The following is a 19,804-nucleotide window of genomic DNA, read 5'->3' on the forward strand; positions in this document are numbered from 1 at the left end:
ATATTCACGGTTGATTTCCTTTAGGATTGACTAGTTTGATCTCCTTGCAGTTCAAGGGACTCTCAAAAGTCTATTCTAGTATCACAGTTTGAAAGCATTTATTCTTTGGCCTCCAACCTTCTTTATGGTCCAACCTACACATCCACACATGACTACTGAAAAAACCATTGTTTTGACTATATGGACCTTTGTTGGCAAAATGATATCTCTGCTTTTTAATACACTGTCTAGGTTTGTCATAGCTTCCCTGGTGGCTCAGATGGTAAAGAATCTGCCTGTAATGCAAGAGACCTGGGTTTGATCCCTGGGTCAGGAAGATTCCCTGGAGAAGGGAATGGTCACTTACTCCAGTATTCTTGCCTTGAGAATTTCAAGCACAGAGGAGCCTGGTGGGCTACAGTCCATGGGGATCACGAAGAGCCAGACATGACCAAGAGACTAACATTTCCTTCCAAGGAGCAAGTGTCTTTTTATTTCATGTTCCCAGTGATTTTAGAGTCCAAGAAAACAAAATCTGTCACTGCTTCCATTTTTTTTTCTCTTCTAGTTGCCTTGAAGTGATGGAACCATCTGCCATGATCTTGTTTTTTAATTGTTGAGTTTTAAACCAGCTTTTTTACTCTCCACTTTCACCCTCATCAAGAGGTTCTTTAGTTCCTCTTCCCTTTCTGCCATTAGAGTGGTATCATCTGCATGTCTGAGGTTGATATTTTTCCCAGCAATCTTGATTTCAACTTGTGATACATCCAACCTGGCATTTCTCATGATGTACTCTGCACATAAGTTAAATTAGCAGTGTGACAATATACCACCTTGGCATACTCCTTTCCCAATTTTGAACCAGTCCATTGTTCTATGTCCAGTTCTAACTGTTGTTTCTTGATTTGCATAAAGGATTTTCAGGAGATAGATAAGGTTGTGGCACTCCCATTTTTTAAAAGAATTTTCCAATTTGTTGTGATCCAATATTGCATAGGGAACTGAAATGATAAGTCCATGAATCAAGGTAAATTGGAAGTGGTCAAATAGGAGATGACAGGAGTGACAATCAACATTTTAGGAATCAGCAAAGTAAAATGGACTGGAATGGGCGAATTTAATTCAGATGAGCTTTATGTCTACTACTGTGGGCAAGAATACCTTAGAAGAAATGTAGTAGACCTCATAGTCAACAAAAGAGTCCAAAATGTAGTACTTGGGTGTAATCTCAAAAACAACAGAATGATCTGTTTGTTTCCATGGCAAACCATACGATATCACAGTAATCCAAGTCTATGTCCCAACCAGTAATGCTGAAGAAGCTTAAATTGAACAGTTCTATGAAGACTTATAAGACCTTCTAGAACTAACACCAAAAAAAAGAAGAAGAAGAAGAAAAGATGTTCTTTTCATCATAGGGGACTGGAATGCAAAAGTAGGAAGTCAAGAGATACCTGGAGTAACAGGCAAGTTTGGCCGTGCAGTACAAAACAAAGCAGGGCAAAGGTAACAGAGTTTTGCCAAGAGAATGCACTGGTCATAGCAAACACCCTCTTCCAACAACACAAGAAAAGACTACATGTGGACCTTTGTATTTTTGATGTATTTGACATCACCAGATGGTCAATCACAAAATCAGATCAATTATATTCTTTGTAGCCAAAGATGTAGAAGCTCCATACAGTCAGCAAAAACAAGACTGGGAGCTGACTACAGCTCAGATCATGAACTCCTTATTGCCAAATTCAGACTTATATTGAAGAAAGTAGGGAAAACCACTACACCATTCAGGTATGATCTAAATCAAATCCCTTATGATTATACAGTGGAAGTGACAAAAAGATTCAAGGGATTATATCTGATAGATAAAGTGCCTGAAAAACTATGGACAGAGGTTTGCAACATTGTACAGGAGGCAGTGATAAAGATCATCCCCAAGAAAAAGAAATGCAAAAAGGCAAAGTGTTTGTCTGAGGAGGCCTTACAAATAGCTGACAAAAGAAGAGATCAGATCAGTCGCTCAGTCATATCCGACTCTTTGCAACCCCATGAATCGCAGCACACCAGGCCTCCCTGTCCATCACCAAAAAAAGAAGAGAAGCTAAAGGCAAAAGAGAAAAGGAAAGATATAAACATCTGAATGCAGAGTTCCAAAGAATAGCAAGGAGAGCTAAGAAAGCCTTCCTAATGATCAGTGCAAAGAAATAGAGGAAAACAACAGAATGGGAAAGACTAGAGATCTCCTCAAGAAAATTAGAGATATCAAGGGAACATTTCATACAAAGATGGGCACAATAAAGGACAGAAATGGTATGGACCTAACAGAAGCAGAAGATATAAAGAAGAAGTGGCAAGAATACACAGAAGAACTCTACAAAAAGGATCTTAATGACCCAGATAACAACGATGATATGTTCACTCACCTAGAGCCAGACATCCTGGAATGTGAAGTCAAGTGGGCCTTAGGAAGCATCACTAAAAACAAAGCTAGTGGAGGTGATGGAATTCCAGTGGAGCTATTTCCAATCCAAAAAGATGATGCAGTGAAAGTGCTGAACTCAATATGCCAGCAAATTTGGAAAACTCAGCAGTGGCCACAGGACTGGAAAATGTCAGTTTTCATTCCAATCCCAAAGGAAGGCAATGCCAAAGAAAGTTCAAACTATCGCACAATTGCGCTCATCTCATATGCTAGTAAAGTAATGCTACTACTAGTAGCAAAAAAATTCTCCAAGCCAGGCTTCAACAGGACATGAACCGTGAACTTCTGGATGTTCAAGCTGGATTTAGAAAAGAATCGGACATGACTGAGCAACTGAACTGAACTGAACTAAGTAGTGAGAGCACTGAATGCTACAGAAGTGTATGATGAGGACATGGTGTAGTCTTCAAGGGACCAGAGCCAAAAGTTATAGTTAACATATATAAAGAATGAGCTGGAGTAAACTATGTGAAGAGGATTGATTAGCTAGTCAAAGCAGGAGAAAACTTGGTATGTTCAAGGAAATGAAAAAAGGCCAGTATACCTGGAATAAAGTGAGGGGAGAATGTAAGACATGAGATAGGAGAGAACTAGGCAGTGACGTGACAATGTTAAGAAATTTGATATAGTAATTAGGGGGCTGCAAAGAACAATGAAAATCAAGTTGATGACATAATCAAATTTGAATTAAATATTTTTGCTCTTTGTTATGTAGAGAAAATATTGGATGGCGACAAAAGATTTTATGTTAAAACTAGTTAAGAAAGTATTGGAGCAGTACAATTAAGCATTATTAATAACTTTGTGGTTAGTAGGTATGGTTTTGGAGACCTAGGAAAGTTAATAAATTGGAGAGTTTTTTTAAGAAAGTAAATTTGACAGGACTTTTTTGATCCATTGTATATATGAGATAGCCATTCCCTTCTTCAGGGGATCTTCTCAATCCAGGGATAGAACCAGGTCTCTCACACTGCAAGCGGATATATGAGATGGGCTTCTCTTGTGGTTCAAATGGTGAAGAATCTTCCCGCAATGTAGCAGACCCAGGGTCCATCCCTGGCTCAGGAAGATCCCTTGGAATAGGGAATGGCTACCCACTCCAACGTTCTTGCCTGGAGAATTCCATGGAGAGAGGAGCCTGACGGGCTATGGTCCATAGTGTCACAAAGAGTCAGACACAACTGAGTGAATAACACAAATACACACATATGGGATGAAGAAAAAGGAGAAAATAAGATTGATTCATAAGCTTATGGCTTCAGCAGTTGAATGGATAGTATTACCATTTATGAAGCTTCCCTGATGGCTTAGAGGGGAAAGAATCCGCCTGCAATGCAGGAAACACTGACAAATGCAGGTTCCATCCCTGGGTCTGGAATATCCCCTGGAGGACGAAATGGCAACCCAATCCAGTATTTTTGCCTGAAAAATCTTATGGACAGAGAAGCCTGGTGGGCTACAGTTCATGGAGCTGCAAGAGTCAGACGCTACTAAGTGTACTCACAGCACCATTACCATTTATTGAGTTTGGAGATCCCAGAAGATGAGCAGCTTTCAGGGAAAAAAAAACTTCAATTTTTAACATATTGAACTTGAAATATGCAGATGTAGAGTATGCAATTAGATATATTATTGAGCTTAGAAAATGGTGTATGCTGGAGATACAAAGGGGGAAGTCATCAGCATATCATGTGGTAATTAAAGTCAAGAGTGGATGACATTTCTTAGGACATGTGTGTAGAACTGGAAAGCAAAGTGTCCAGAAGAGTTCTCGGTACTCCAACCTTGAAGGACCAGGTATAAGAGAGGGACCTAGTAAAAGAGACTGGGAAATAGCCACATTGATAGGAGGAAAACCAGGAAAATGAGGTTTGATTCAAGCCAAGGTAGGAAAGAACTTCAAGGAAGGAAGGGTCATTTGTGTTGAAAGCTCCTGATCTGGTATAATAAAATGAAAAGATGTGTTTAATTTTCATACACATATTCTACATGGATATAATTAATAAAGAAGGTGGTATTATAGAGTGCAAAGAAAATGACATTTGGTTGAGAAAAACCAGGTTTAAAAGCCTAGCTCAAGAAGATAATGTCAACAAGACAGTGAAATAGGGGTTTTAGCTCTCCTCCCTCCAAAAGAAACACAGATTTTTGACAATCACCCATGACAAGAGTACCTTTGTGGGCATGCCGAAGTCCATAGAGAGGTTCCAGCACCTCACTGGAGCAAAAGTCCAAGTCATTGATGAGAATAAGAACAGTTTTACCTTATTTGTGTAACACTTCCCCAAAGGGAGCACAGCTCAGTGCCAAGAGAGATCACCTTAGCCTGAGAGTTTTCTCATGACAGAAGAAGTGAGTATCTGGCTTCTCTACCTGCTCCAGAGGCCAACTTTATTTTCACTCCACCCATAACATTTAGGATTTTGGCACAGTGAGTAGTCAGGAGGCAGCAAGGAGCAGGGAAAAGGAATGGGGACTCAGAGGAACTGATGTATAGAATTCAACAAAAAGTCATGGAGTCTACTAGCCACCTCGTGGAATCCACCAAGAGGCTTATACACTAACCTAGTAGGATACTTCACCTGCAGACTCCACCAGCTGGTCCACAGGTGCCTCCAGAACTCCATGCATCCCTCACCTCCCTGGAGCTAGTGCCCTGTGCCTGCCCCATAAAAGGTACATGTAAGCCTCTGCAGACCATGCACAAGTACATGCATTTAGCTGGCTCAACGCTGCTGGTTTGAGAGAAGGTACATAATCTTGAATGCTTCAGGGCACTACGCTAGGGGAAACAAATGGGAGACCCTCAGTACTTGGCCTGTCTCTGCAGAATTGAGACTAAAACTCCCCTACCCTCAAGAAGGAACTAGAGGAATGGAGTGTACACATCCATAGGAAAGATTTGAGATGCCCCCAGAGTCCCTAGTGAGGCTGACTGGTGAAGATCCTTTTCTCCTGGAGTCAGTTAGTAAAGACCAGAAGAGGTGATGGTTTCTTCAAATACAAAGAAGGCAATGCAAGTATTCAAGGGAATATAAAAAAAAAATCATAGAAACATAACACCACCAAAAGAATGCAATAATTTTCCAGTAACCTGCCCTAAAGAAATGTAGCTATACAAACTTCCTGACAAATAATTCAAAATAATTGTTTTAAGGACACTTAGAAAGCTATAAAAGAACATAGACAACTCAACAAAGTCAGAAAAACCATAAGAACAAAATGAGAACTTCAACAAAGAAGGAAAAAAATCATAAAAAGAGAACAAAACAGAAATTCTGGGGCTGAAGAATATGATGAATTAAATGAAAAATGCAATAGAGAGCTTCAACAGTAGGTTTCATCAAATGGAAGAAAGAATCTGTGAACTCAAAAACAGACCATTTGAAATTATCCAGTCAAGAGGAAAAAAGAATAAAAAAGAATGAAGAAGTGAAGTGAAGTGAAAGTCATTCAGTGGTGTCCAACTCTTTGTGACCCCACGGACTATACAATCCATAGAATTCTCTAGGCCAGAATACTGGAGTGGGTAGCCTTTCCCTTCTCCAGGGGATCTTCCCAATTTAGGGATTGAACCCAGGTCTCCCGCATTACAGGAGGACTCTTTACCAGCTGAGGCACAAGGGAAGCCCAAGAATACTGGAGTGGGTAGCCTATCCCTTCTCCAGCAGATCTTCCTGACCCAGGAATCAAACCAGGGTTTCCTGCATTGCAGGTGGATTCTTTACTAACTGAGCTATCAGGGAAGCCCCGCCATGTAATTCAAAGGCCTCATCAAACAAACTAATAAACACATAGGACTCCCTGAACAAGAAAGAGAAAAGGGGGAAGATGTTTTATTTAAAAGTATAATAGCTGAAACTTCCAAATCACAACATCCAGATCTAGGGAACTCAGATCATCAAACAGGATCAACCAAAAGAAGATTAAACCTAAACATACTGTACTTTGGCCAATACTTTGGCCACCTGATGCAAAGGGCCAACTCATTGGAAAAGACCCTGATGCTGGAAAAGATTGAGGGCAAAAGGAGAAGGATGAAATGGTTAGATAGCATCACCAACTGGGTGGACATGAATGTAAGCAAACTCCAGAAGATAGTGAAGGACAGGGAAGCCTGGTGTGCTGCAGCCCATGAGGTCTCAAAGAATTGGACATGACTTAGCCATTGAACGACAACAGCAAACATATTATAATCAAATTCTTAAAAGGCAAAGACAGAGAATTTTGAAAGCAGCAAGAGAAAACAACTCATAATGTACAAAAGAAATCTCATAAGGCTATCAGTGGATTTCTTAGCAGAAACCTTATAGACTTGGAGAGAGTGAGATGATATATATTCAAAGTCCTGAAAGAAAAAAAAAACCTGCAAACCAAGAATAGTATACCTGGCAAAGATGTCCCCCAGACATGGAGAGATAAAGTCTTTCTCGGGCAAACAAAAACTGAGGGAGTTTATCACCACTGCTACTGCTAAGTTGCTGCTAAGTCGCTTCAGTCGTGTCCGACTCTGTGCGACCCCATAGACGGCAGCCCACCAGGCTCCCCTGTCCCTGGGATTTTCCAGGCAAGAACACTGGAGTGGCTTACCATTTCCTTCTCCAATGCATGAAAGTGAAAAGTGAAAGTGAAGTCGCTCAGTCGCGTCCGACTCTTAGCGACCCCATGATGACTTTTAACTCTAGCATAAAAGTTAAAAGTATTAAAAATAGTTACAGCTACAATATTTGATAACAGATACACATTATAAAAATGATGTAAATTGTGTTATCAATAACATAAAATATGGGCTGAGAAGTAAAAGTATAGAACTTGTATGCAATTGAAATTAAGTCACTATCAGCTTAAATTAGACTTTTATAATTTTTATAAATTGTTTTATATAACCCTAATAGTGGGTGGCTCAGTTGTAAAGATCTGCCTGAAATGCAGGAGACATGGGTTTGATCCCTGGATTGGGAAGATCCCCTGGAGAAGAAAATGTCAGCCCACTTTAGTATTCTTGCCTGGAAAATCCCATGGACAGAAGAGCCTGGTGGGCTACAGTCCATGGTTTCACAAAAGAGACACAACTTAGCAACTAAAACAACAACAACAATAAGTAACTAAAAGGAAAAAAAAAAAAAACCTCTAGCAGAGTCACAAAAGATAAAGAGAAAGGAATCAAAGCACTGCACTGTAAAAAGTCATCAAATCACAGAGGAAGACAGTAAGAGAGAAACAAAGGAACTTTAAAATCATCACAAAACAATGAACAAAATGGCAATAGCAAGTCCCTGTGAATGCGTGTGTGCATCCTGAGTCACTTCAGTCATGTTCTACTCTTTGTAATTGTATGAACTGTAGCCCACCAGGCTCCTCTGTCCATGGGATTCTCCAGACAAGAATACTGGAGTGGGTTGCCATGCCTTCCTCCAGGGGATCTTCCCAACCTAGAGATCAAACCTCAGTCTCTTACATCTCCTGCATTGACAGGCGGGTTCTTTACCACTAGTACCACCTGGGAAACCCAGAAAGTCCTTACCTATCTATAATTAACTCTAAATGGATTAAATTTCTCCAATCAAAAGACTCAGAGTGCCTGAATGGATTTTCTTAATGTTAGTGGTAGCCTGGATGGGAGGGGAGTTTGGGGGAGAATGGATACATGTATATCCAAAGAAAAAGAAATAGACTTTAAGTCAAAAACTGCCAGAAGATTAGAAGTAGATTAATTATAAATGGGTAAATTCATCAAGGGGATATAGCTTTTGTAAATATATAAGCATCTAACCCTGGAGCACCTAAATATGTAAGGCAAATGTTACTGAAATGAAGATAAAAGAGAGAACGTTTTTGGCTGAGAGAGGACTACAAAAGCAAGGTCTGAAAATTATGCTAAACAGAGACTGCTGCTGGGTTAAGAGGCTTTGTGTCTTAAGATGCATCTGTGGAGCAACACATACCAAGCAGGTTAGAAATATGTGAAGCAGGGATTGGTCTCAAGATGGCAGAGTAGAAGGATGCTCACGCTTTTCTTGATGGAGCACCAAAATCATGACCAACTGCTAGACAGCCATCAACCAAAAATGCTGGAACAAAAAAGGACACTGACTCATTGGAAAAGACCCTGATGCTTGGAAAGATTGAGGGCAGGATGAGAAGGGGGCAACAGAGGATAAGATGGTTGGATGGCATCATTGACTCAATGGGCATGAGTTAGACCCCACTGTGTGCTCCAGTCTATGGGGCTGCAAAGATTCAGACTGACTTAGCAACTGAACAACAACAGCACTTACAATGAAAGGTCAGAAAGAGAAATTAAGGAAACAATCCCATTTACAAAAGCATCAAAAAGAATAAAACATCTAGAAATAAACCTACTTAAGGATACAAAAGATCTATATTCCTGCAGTTAGGAAGTAAAATGGCTTATGAGAATGTGAACATTCTATTACCGCTAGCTGCACATAGACACCAGAAGCTTAAATTGAAATGTTTGTAGTCAATGAAGCTATGAATCCTGCCTTGCAGGGCCACCCAAGACAGGTCATAGTGAAGAGTTCAGACAAATTGTGGCCCACTGGAGGAGGAAATGGCAAACCACTCCTGTATTCTTGCCTTGAGAACTCCATGAATAGTATGAAAAGGCAAAAATATATGACGCCAGAAGGTGAGCCCCCTAGGTCAGAAGGTGTCCAATATGCTACTGGGGAAGAGCAGAGGGCAATTACTAATAGCTCCAGAAAGAAAGAAGTGGCTGGGTCAAAGCGGAAACAAATGCTCAGTTGTGGATGTGTCTGGTGGCGAAAGTAAAGCTGATGCTGTAAAGAACAATATTGCACAGGAATCTAGAATGTTAGGTCCATGAATCAAGGTAAATTGGATGTGGTCAAGCAGGAGATAACAAGAGTGAACATCAACATCTTAAGAATCAGTGAACTAAAATGGACGAGAATAGACAGATTTCATTCAGATGATCATCTTATCTACTACTGTGGTCAAGGATCCCTTGGAAGAAATAGAGTAGCCCTCAGAGTCAACAAAAGAATCTGAAATGCAGTACCTGGGTGCAATCTCAAAAAGAACAGAATGATCTCGATTTGTTTCCAAGACAAGCCATTCAACACCACAGTATTCCAAGTCTACACCCCAACCACTGATGTCAAAGAAGCTAAGCTGGTTCTGTGAAGAAACACAATGCCTTCTAGAACAAACACTAAAAAAAGATGTCATGTTCATCATAGGGGGTTGGAATGAAAAAGTAGGAAGTCAAGAGATACCCAGAATAACAGGCAAGTTTGGCCCTGGAGTTCAAAATGAAGCAGAGCAAAGGCTAATAGAGTTTTGTCAAGAAAACATGCTGATCATAGCAAACACCCTTTTCCAACAACCCAAGAGACAAGTCTACACATGGACATCACCAGATGGTCAATACTGAAATTAGATTATGTTCTTTGCAGCAGGAGATTGAGAAGTTCTGTACAGTTAGCAAAGGGAAAAAAAAAAAAAAAAAAGATCTGGAGCTGATTGTGGCTCAGATCACGGTCTCCTTATTGCAAAATTCAAGCTTGAATTGAGGAATACAGGGAAATCACTAGGCCATCCCAGCACAACCTATATCAAGTCCCTTATGATTATACAATGGAGGTGATGAATAGATACAAGGGACTAGACTTGATAGACAAAGTACCTGAAGAACTAAGGATGGAGGTTCATAACATTGTACAGGAGGCAGTGACCAAAACAATCCCAAAGAAAAAGAAATGTAAGAAGGCCAAGTGATTGTCTGAGGAGGCTTTCCAAATAGCTGAGAAAAGAAGAAAGGCCAAAAGCAAGAGAGAAAGAGAAAGATATACCCAACTGAATGCATAATTCCAGATAATAGCAAGGAGAGATAAGAAAGCCTTCTTAGAAGTTACTAGGCTTCTGGTTCAAGATGGCAGAGTAGAAGGATGTGCACTCATCTCCTGTGAGAGCACCAAAGTTGCAACTAACTGTTGAACAACCATGAACAGGAGGATGCTGTGAGTGTAAGTCGCTCAGTCATGTCCCACTCTTTGTGACCCCATGAACTATAGCCCACCAGGCTCCTCTGTCCATAGAATTCTCCAGGCAAGAATAACTGGAGTGGGTTTCCATGCCCTTCCCCAGGGGATCTTCTTGACCCAAGGTTCGAACCAAGTATCCTTCATTACAGGCAGATTCTCTACCGGTTGAGCTACCTGGGGAGAAGGATGCTGGAACCCACCAAAAAAAAATAGTCCACATCAAAAGACAGAGATGAAGCCTCAGCAAGATGGTTGGAGGGACACAATCGTGGTAAAATCAAATCCCATACCTGCCAGGGTGACCCACAGACTGGAGAACAATAATACCAAAGAAGTTCTCACACTACTGTGAAGGTTCTGAACCCCATGTCAGGTTTCCCAGCCTGGGGATCCAACAAGGGAACTGGGAATCCCCAGGGAATATGGCTTTGAAGGCCAGTGGGATTTGGTTATAGGCCTTCCAGAGGACTGAGGGAAACAGACACTCCAGTCTCGGAGGGCACAAACCAAATTTTGCATGCACTAAGACCCAGAGGAGAGGAGCAGTGACCTCACAGAAGACTGAACCAAAATTACCTGCTAGTGCTGGTGGGCTTCCTGTGGAGGCATGGGTCAGGAGGAGCTCACCACAGGGACAGGGACACTGGCAGGTCCCCCTTGGTGTAAACCCTCTTGGAATTCACCATTAACCCTACCAAAAAGCCCATAGACCCCAGGGCTGGGTCATCTCAGGCAAAACAACTACCAGGGAGGGAGTACAACCCCACCCATTAGCAGATAACTGGATTAAAGCTTTACTGAGCAAGGCCTCATCCACCAGAGTAAGACCCAGTTTTTCCCATCGCCAGTCCCTGCCATCAAGAAGCTTACACAAACCTCTTAGCCTCATCCATTAGATGGCAGACAGAAGAAGCACAGTCTCACAGTGGCTAAAACAAAAACCATACGACAGAAAGCCAATCGTGATAAAAAAGCAGAAAGTTAAGTCCCAGATGAAGGGACAAGATAAAACACCAGAAAAACAAGTAAATGAAGTGGAGATAGGTAACCTTCCAGAAAATAATTCAGAATAATGATACTGAAGATGATCCAGGATCTTGAAAAAAAGAATGGAGGCAAAGACTGGGAAGACATAAGAAATGTTTACCAAAGACCTAGAAGAACTAAAGAACAAATAGAGATGAATAATACACTAGAAGGAAACAATAGCAGAATAATTGAGGCAGAAGGACAGATAAAAGACCTGAAGGACAGAATGGCAGAAATCACTGCCATGGAACAAAATATAGAAAAGAATGAAAAGAAATTAAGACAGCCTAAGAGATTTCTAGAGCAACATTAAACACACTAACATTCGCATTATAGGGGTTCCAGAAGGAGAAGAGAGAAAGAAAGGACCTGAGAAAATATTTGAATAGATAATAGCTGAAAACTTCCCATACATGGAAAAGGAAATAGCCAACCAAGTCCAGGAATCACAGAAAGTCCCAAGCGGGATATACCCAAGGAGGAACACATCGAGACACCTAGTAGTCAAAACACCTAGTAGACAAAAAATAAAGACATACATAAAATATTAATAGCAACAAGGGAAAAATGACAAATAATGTACAAGTAAACTCCCATCAGGCTATCAGCTGATTTCTTAACAGGAACTCTACAAGCCAGAAGAGAATGGCATGATATATTTAAGGTGATGAAGGGGAAGAACCTACAACCAAGAATACTCTACCCAGCAAGACTCTTCTTCAGATTTGATGGAGAAATCAAAAGCTTTCCATACAAACAAAAGTTAAGAGAATTTAGCACCACCAAACCAGCTTTACAACAGATGAAAAAGGAACTTCTTTAAGCAGGAAACACAAGAGAAGGAAAAAACCTGCAGGAAATAAACCTAAAACAATTAAGAAAATAGTAATAGGATCATGTGTGTGTGCATATGCTCAGATGTGTCTGATTCTTTGTGACCCCATGGACGGTAGTCCGCCAGGCTTCTCTGTCTGTGGGATTTTCCCAGCAAGAATACTGCAGTAGGCTGCCATTTCTTTTTCCATAAAAGAATCATGTGTGTGGGTATTGGTTGCTCAGTCTTGTTGAACTCTTTAAGACCCCATAGACTGTAGCCTTCCAGGCCCCTCTGTCCATGGGATTCTTCAGGCAAGAATACTGGAGTGGGTTGCCATGCCCTCCTCCAGGGGATCTTCCTTATCCAGGGATCAAACCTGTGCCTCCTGTGGCTCCTGAATTGCAGGCAGACTCCTTGCCATCTGAGCCACCGGGGTACATATCGATAATTACCTTAAATGTAAGTGGATTCAATGCATCAACCAAAAGACAGAGACTGACTGGGTGGATGAAACCATGTGCATGTCTGCACTTCCACTTACCACATCACTCTGCTTGACACCCCCTCACCCAAATTGTATGTACTTATCTTATATTGTTAAGTTAATCATGTTCCCATTATGGATTGAAATTTTAATTACCTTTTACTTTTTGTCTGGCTCTTGATTATGAAAACTGGTAAACACCTTTTACTATTGTGATTATGTAACTATTACTCACTTAATACCATTTTATTATGATTGGTCAACAGAAACATAATATAACTCTATATTACCAAAACTAAGATCTAATAGAAAAACTTGTAATGACTTTTTAAAATAGAGATGCATATCAGAATTATCTTGAAATTTTTTGAAAAATATGAATGCTCAGGTATTACTTTCTCCAGAGGTCCAGATATATTTCTAATGAGCAGTCATGTTTAAAAGCAACTAGACTATATGAGGATCTTTTACTTTTATCTACTTGGTTTCACATTTTTAATTTCATATTCAGTGCTCCCATTTCATTTAGTTTATATTCTCCAATTTCTCCATCTTTTCTTTTTTTGATGTTCTTTTTCAAGCCTTTATCAAGTGTAGTAGAAAAGCTTTTATATACATATACATAAGTGTGTATAACATATATATTTTAGAAAACATGATTTTTTGCCTAACTAAAAAATATGACATTTTGAGTCTACTTGTTTGACTCAGTATGAATAGGATGCTAGATTTTTAATTAAAAAATAAATGTGCAACAAACAACAAAGTTTTACTGTATAGCTTAGGGAACTATGGTCAATATATTGCAATAACTTAGGATGGAAAATACTTTTAAAAATAATATATGTGCTTTTGAATAACTGAATCACCTTGTTGTGCACCTGAAACATTGTAAGTCAACTATACTTTTATATATATATATATATATACACACACACACACACATATATATATACATATATATATAAAGAAAAGATTTCAAGTTTCTAAAAAGATTTTGGAAAACATTTTAATTAAATGTACCATAAACATAAAAAAAAAAAGAAAGCATTCTTAAATGAAGGATGCAAAGAAATACAGAGAAACAATAGAATGGGAAAGATTAGAGATCTTTTCAAGAAAACTGGATATCAAGGGAACACTTCATGCAAGGATAGGCATGATAAAGGACAGAATGGTAAGGAGCTAACAGAAACAAAATAGATTTAAGATAAGTTAGCAAGAATACACAGAATAACTATACAAGAAAGGTTTAATGACCCAGATAATCATGATGGTGTGATCACTCACCTAGAGCCATGTATCCTGGAGTGTGAAGTCGAGTGGGCTTAAGGAAGCATTACTGTGAACAAAGCTACTGGAGGTAATGAAATTCCAACAGAGATATTTAAAATCCTAAAAGATGATGTTGTTAAAGTGTTGCACCCAATATGTCAACAAATTTGCAAAACTCACAGGGCCAAGGGCTGGAAAAAGTCAGTTTTCATTCTAATCCCAGAGTAGGGTAATGTCAAAGAATGTTCAAACTACCATACAATTGTGCTTATTTCATATACTAGCAAGGTCATGCTCAAAATCCTTCAGACTAAGCTTCAGCAATATGTGAAAAGAGAACTTCCAGATATACAAGCTGTGTTTCGAAGAGTCAGAGGAACCAGATCAAATTGCCAACAGTCATTGGATCATGCTGCTGCTGCTGCTAAGACGCTTCAGTCGTGTCCAACTCTGTGCGACCCCATAGACGGCAGCCCACCAGGCTCCCCCATCCCTGGGATTCTCCAGGCAAGAACGCTGGAGTGGGTTGCCATTTCAAGAAAGCAAAATAATTCTAAAACCTGTACTACTTCTGCTTCATTGACTAGGCTAAAGCCTTTGATTTTATTAAGTTCAGTTGAGTCACTCAGTCATGTCCGACTCTTTGCGACCCTGTGACCTGCAGCATGCCAGGCTTCTCTGTCCATCACCAACTCCCAGAGCTTGCTCAAACTCATGTCCATTGAGTCAGTGATGCCATCCAACCATTTCATCCTCTGTCGTCCCCTTCTCCTCCTGCCCTCAAACTTTCCCAGCATCAGAGTCTTTTCCAATGAGTCAGTTCTTCACATCAGGTGGCCGAAGTATTGGACTTTTGGCTTCAGCATCAGTCCTTCCAATGAATACTCAGGACTGATTTCCATTAGGATGGACTGGTTGGATCTCCTTGCAGTCCAAGGGACTCTCAAGAGTCTTCTCCAACACCACACTTCAAAAGCATCAATTCTTCAGTGCTCAGCTTTCTTTATAGTCCAACTCTCACATCCATACATGACTACTGGGAAAATAGTAGTCTTGACTAGACGGACCTTTGTTGGCAAATTAATGTCTCTGCTTTTTAATATGCTGTCTAGGTTTGTCAGAGCTTTTCTTCCAAGGAGCAAGCATTTTTTAATATCGTGGCTGCAATCACCATCTGCAGTGATTTTGGAGCCTCCCAAAAATAAAGTCAGTAACTGTTTCCATTGTTCTATTTGCTAAGAACTGATGGGACCAGATGCCATGATCTTCATTCTTTTAATGTTGAGTTTTAAGCCAACTTTTTCACTCTCCCATTGCACTTTCATCAAGAGGCTCTTTAGTTCTTCTTCGCTTTCTGTGGTGTCATCTGCATATCTGAGGTTATTGATACTTCTCCCAGCAATCTTGATTCCAGCTTGTGCTTCATCCACCCAGGCATTTCGCATGATGTACTCTGCATATAATTTAAATAAACAGGGTGACAATATACAGCCTTGATGTACTCCTTTCCTGATTTGGAACTAGTCTGTTGTTCCATGTCCAGTTCTAACTGTTGCTTCTTGACCTGAATACAGATTTCTCCAGAGGCAGGTAAGGTGGTCTGGTATTCCCATCTCTTTAAGAATTTTCCACAGTTTGTTGTAATCCACACTGACAAAGGCTTTGGTGTAGTCAATAAAGCAGATGTTTTTCTGGAACTCTCTTGCTTTTTCAATGATTCAATGGATGTTGGCAATTTGATCTCTAGTTCCTCTGCATTTTCTAAATCCAGCTTGAACATCTGAAAGTTCACAGTTCATGTACTGTTGAAGTCTGGCTTGGAGAATTTTGACCATTACTTTGCTAGTGTGTGAGAGGAGTGCAAATGTGTGGTAGTTTGAACATTCTTTGGCATTGCCTTTCTTTGGGATTGGAATGAAAACTGACCTTTTCCGGTACTGTTGCCACTGCTGAGTTTTCCGAATTTGCTGGCGTATTGAGTGCAGCACTTTCACGGCATCATCTTTCAGGATTTGAAATAGGTCAACCCAAATCCTACCACCTCCACTAGCTTTGTTCATAGTGATGCTTCCTAAGGCCCACTTGACTTCGCATTCCAAAATGTCCGGCTCTAGGTGAGTGATCACACCATAGTGGTTATCTGGGTCATTAAGCTTTTTTTGGTATAGTTCTTCTGTGTATTCTTGCCACCTCTTCTTAATATCTTCTGCCTCTGTTAGGTCCATACCATTTCTGTCCTTTATTGTGCCCATATTTGCATGAAATGTTCCCTTGGTATCTCTGACTTTCTTGAAGAGATCTCTAGTCTTTCCCCTTCTGTTGTTTTCCTCTATTTCTTTGCACTGATCGCTGAGGAAGTTAATTACATGTACTTATTTAATTACATATTTCAGTTTTCCTTCTGCTAAAATAGTAATTGTGTTGTTAATTGTTGTGTACTATCTATCTGGTCTATTTTTAAACTGCTGGGAAAAAAAGAGCACATATCAATGTGCTATAGTCTATTCCACTGATAAATAAAGTTTTAGATTTCTCTTTACAGGTCGTTGATATCTTTGCTCCCTTATACTAAGGTATAACATTGAGAGATATCTGTATTTCAATTGTGTCTGTGACTTAGACATATACTTAATTCTCTAATGCAATCTTATTATAAAATGTGCCTGAGATGTTGACTCAAAATTTTAATTTGTATTATATGCTGCTTAAAAGTCATGCATTATTCATTCAGTGTCAAAATGCCCAGAAGTATTTTTAATTTTTCCTTATTTCTTACTGCGATTTTTAAAATCCTGTTTGGTCAGGTGGCATTGACTCATCTTGGAAAACATACTGATTTGACTTCACTTACTTTGACTTTGAAATTAGAGTTCCTTATATTATAAAGGAAAAGAAATATTTTCTCCTCTCTTGGATCCAAAATCAAGACACAGTTATATGTTGTCTATACGAGACTCAGTTTATTATAAAAACACAGGTTAAAAGGAAATATGTGGTAAATTGTACATAATTCAAAAATAATCCAAATAAAGATGGAGTAGCTATATTAATATGATATAAAATAGATTTCAGAGTAATAAATATTGTTAGGAATAAAGATAGACATTTCACAATGATAAACATGTTCATTCTCTAGGAAGATACAGTGATCCTAAATATGTATGCACATAACAGCAGGGACTGAATGCACATGAAGCAAAAACTGACAGAAATACAGGACAAAATAGACAAAACATGATATAGTTGGATATTCCAACAGGTTTTTCTCTGTAACTGATAGAGCAAGTAGACAGAACATCAGTATAGGTATAAAATATTTGAAGAACTAGATCAACCAACATGATTTAATTGGCATTTATAGAGAACAGCAAAACACAGATTCTTTTCAACTGTACATGGACTATTAGCCACCAAAATAGCTATATTGGGGGCCATAAAACAAGTCTCAATAAATTTAAAAAGAGTGAAATCATACAAAGTATGTTTTCTGACTACAGTGGAATAAAATGAAGACTCTATTGCCATAAACCAAGAGATTTCACAACTAGATGAAATTGAAAAATAGCTTGAAAAAAATCAAACTTTTGAAATTGACTAAAAAAAAAAGAAAATCGGAATAAGCTTATATTATAGAAAGACACTGAATTCATCATTTAAATCGTTATAGGACTAGATGGACACGAAAATTCTATGAAACATTTAAGGAAGAAGTATTGATTCCTGGGTCAGAAAGATCTTCTGAAGAAGGAAATGGCAACTCACTCCAGTATTCTTGCCTGGAAAATCCCATGGACAGCTCATGGGGTCACAAAAGAGTCAGACACAACTTAGCGACTAAACAACAATGACAACAAAATACCAATCCTGCACAAACTCTTCCAGAAATTAGAAGAGAGGATATTTTAAAAATAATCTTTAGACCAGCATAACCCTGATATTAAAACCAGACTAAAATAATATAGGAATAGAAAGCTACAGAGCAACCTCTCTTATGAACAAATATATAAAATTACTCAACAAAACATTAGCAACTTGGATCCAGCAATATGTATTTAAAAATGTATCACAACCAAGTGGGGTTTATTCTGTGAGTGCAAGGTTGCATTATTTGAAATATTAAAAATATTTGAAAATAAATTGTCATAATTCACCATATGAACAGAGTAATGGAGAAAAACCATGTGATTATCTTTATATGCTGAAAAAAACATTTGAAAAAGTCAAGGCTAATTGATGGTTTTTTTTAAAAAAGTCTTAGCTAAAAGAAATAGAAGAGTAACCTGACAAAGGGCATCTACAAAAAGGGCCCTGATGTTTTACCCTTAAAATTGAGGCCTACTCTTGCCATTCTTTTCAACATTGTACTGGGGATCCTAACCATTATAATGAGATCAGTATAAGAAATAAAATCATGAAAATTGTAAAGAAAAAAAAATATCTTTATTTACAAGTGACATTTACAAGTGACATTTTGTATAAACGGAAAATCCTAGTGAATCTTCAGAAATGCTATTAAATACACAGTTGAACAAGGTCACAAGATATAGGATCACACACAAAAACTGATTTTTTAAAATAAATTAGCAAATAACAATTGAATATTGACATAAAAACGACCACATTTAAAATAGTATCTAAAACATGAATTAGTTAAAGCTATATTTAGCAACATATGTGAAAACCTGTACCTTTAACAGTTCAAATTTTGTTGAAAGAAAAAAAGTTAAATAAATGGACAGATCCACCATATTCATAGACTGGAGGACTCAGTTGTGTCAAAGTTGTATCAAATTTTCATTAACTCACAGATCAGCTCAAGATGATCAATATCTCAAGGTTTTTAGAAGATATTTATAAGCTGATACTAAAATTTTTATGGACATTTGAAGGATCTAAATGTCAGAAAGAATTTCCTAAAATAACAAAATGGGGGTGGTATGGTCAAGATGGTGGAATAGGAAGACTCTGAGATCATCTCCTTACACGGGGACAACAAAATTCAACTATTTACAGAGTAGCTATCTATGAGGATGACTTGAACACTAGCATAAAAGATGTTTCACAACTAAAGATATAGAGAAGGAACCATGATGAGATGGATAGGAGAGATGCAGTATAGTCAAGGCCCATTCCCATGGTAGGCAACCAACAGATGAGAGGATAATCATAACTGCAAAAGTTCTTCACAAAGAGCAAGGATTCTAAGGCCCACATTGGGTTCCTTAGTCTGTGTGTTCTGCACCAGGAAAATGAGCTCCCAAAACAACTGGGTTTGAAAGCAAGAAGGGCTTGAAAATGAGAGAGCTGGAGGGCTAAAGGAAAAGAAGACTTCACTCTTAAAGTGAAAGTGAAGTCGCTCAGTTGTGGCCAACTCTTTGCAACCCCATAGACTATAGCCTACCAGGCTCCTCCATCTATGGGATTTTCCAGGCAAGAATACTGGAGTGGGTTGCTATTTCCTTCTCCAGGGGATCTTCCCAACCCAGGGATCGAACCCAGGTCTCCCACATTGTAGGCAGACACTTTACCATCTGAACCACCAGGGAAGTCTTAAGGGTATGTCACTCTTAAAGGTATGTATAAAAGCTCACATGCTCTGGATCAGACCCACTCACTGATATTGGAGAGCTTCCTATAGAGGCAGAAGGCAACCAGAACTCCCCCTGGGGCACATAATGATGAGAGCCATTTTGGGGAGCTCATTCTAC

This window comes from Bos javanicus, chromosome X, assembly GCF_032452875.1.
Source record: "Bos javanicus breed banteng chromosome X, ARS-OSU_banteng_1.0, whole genome shotgun sequence".
Lineage (NCBI taxonomy): Eukaryota > Metazoa > Chordata > Mammalia > Artiodactyla > Bovidae > Bos > Bos javanicus.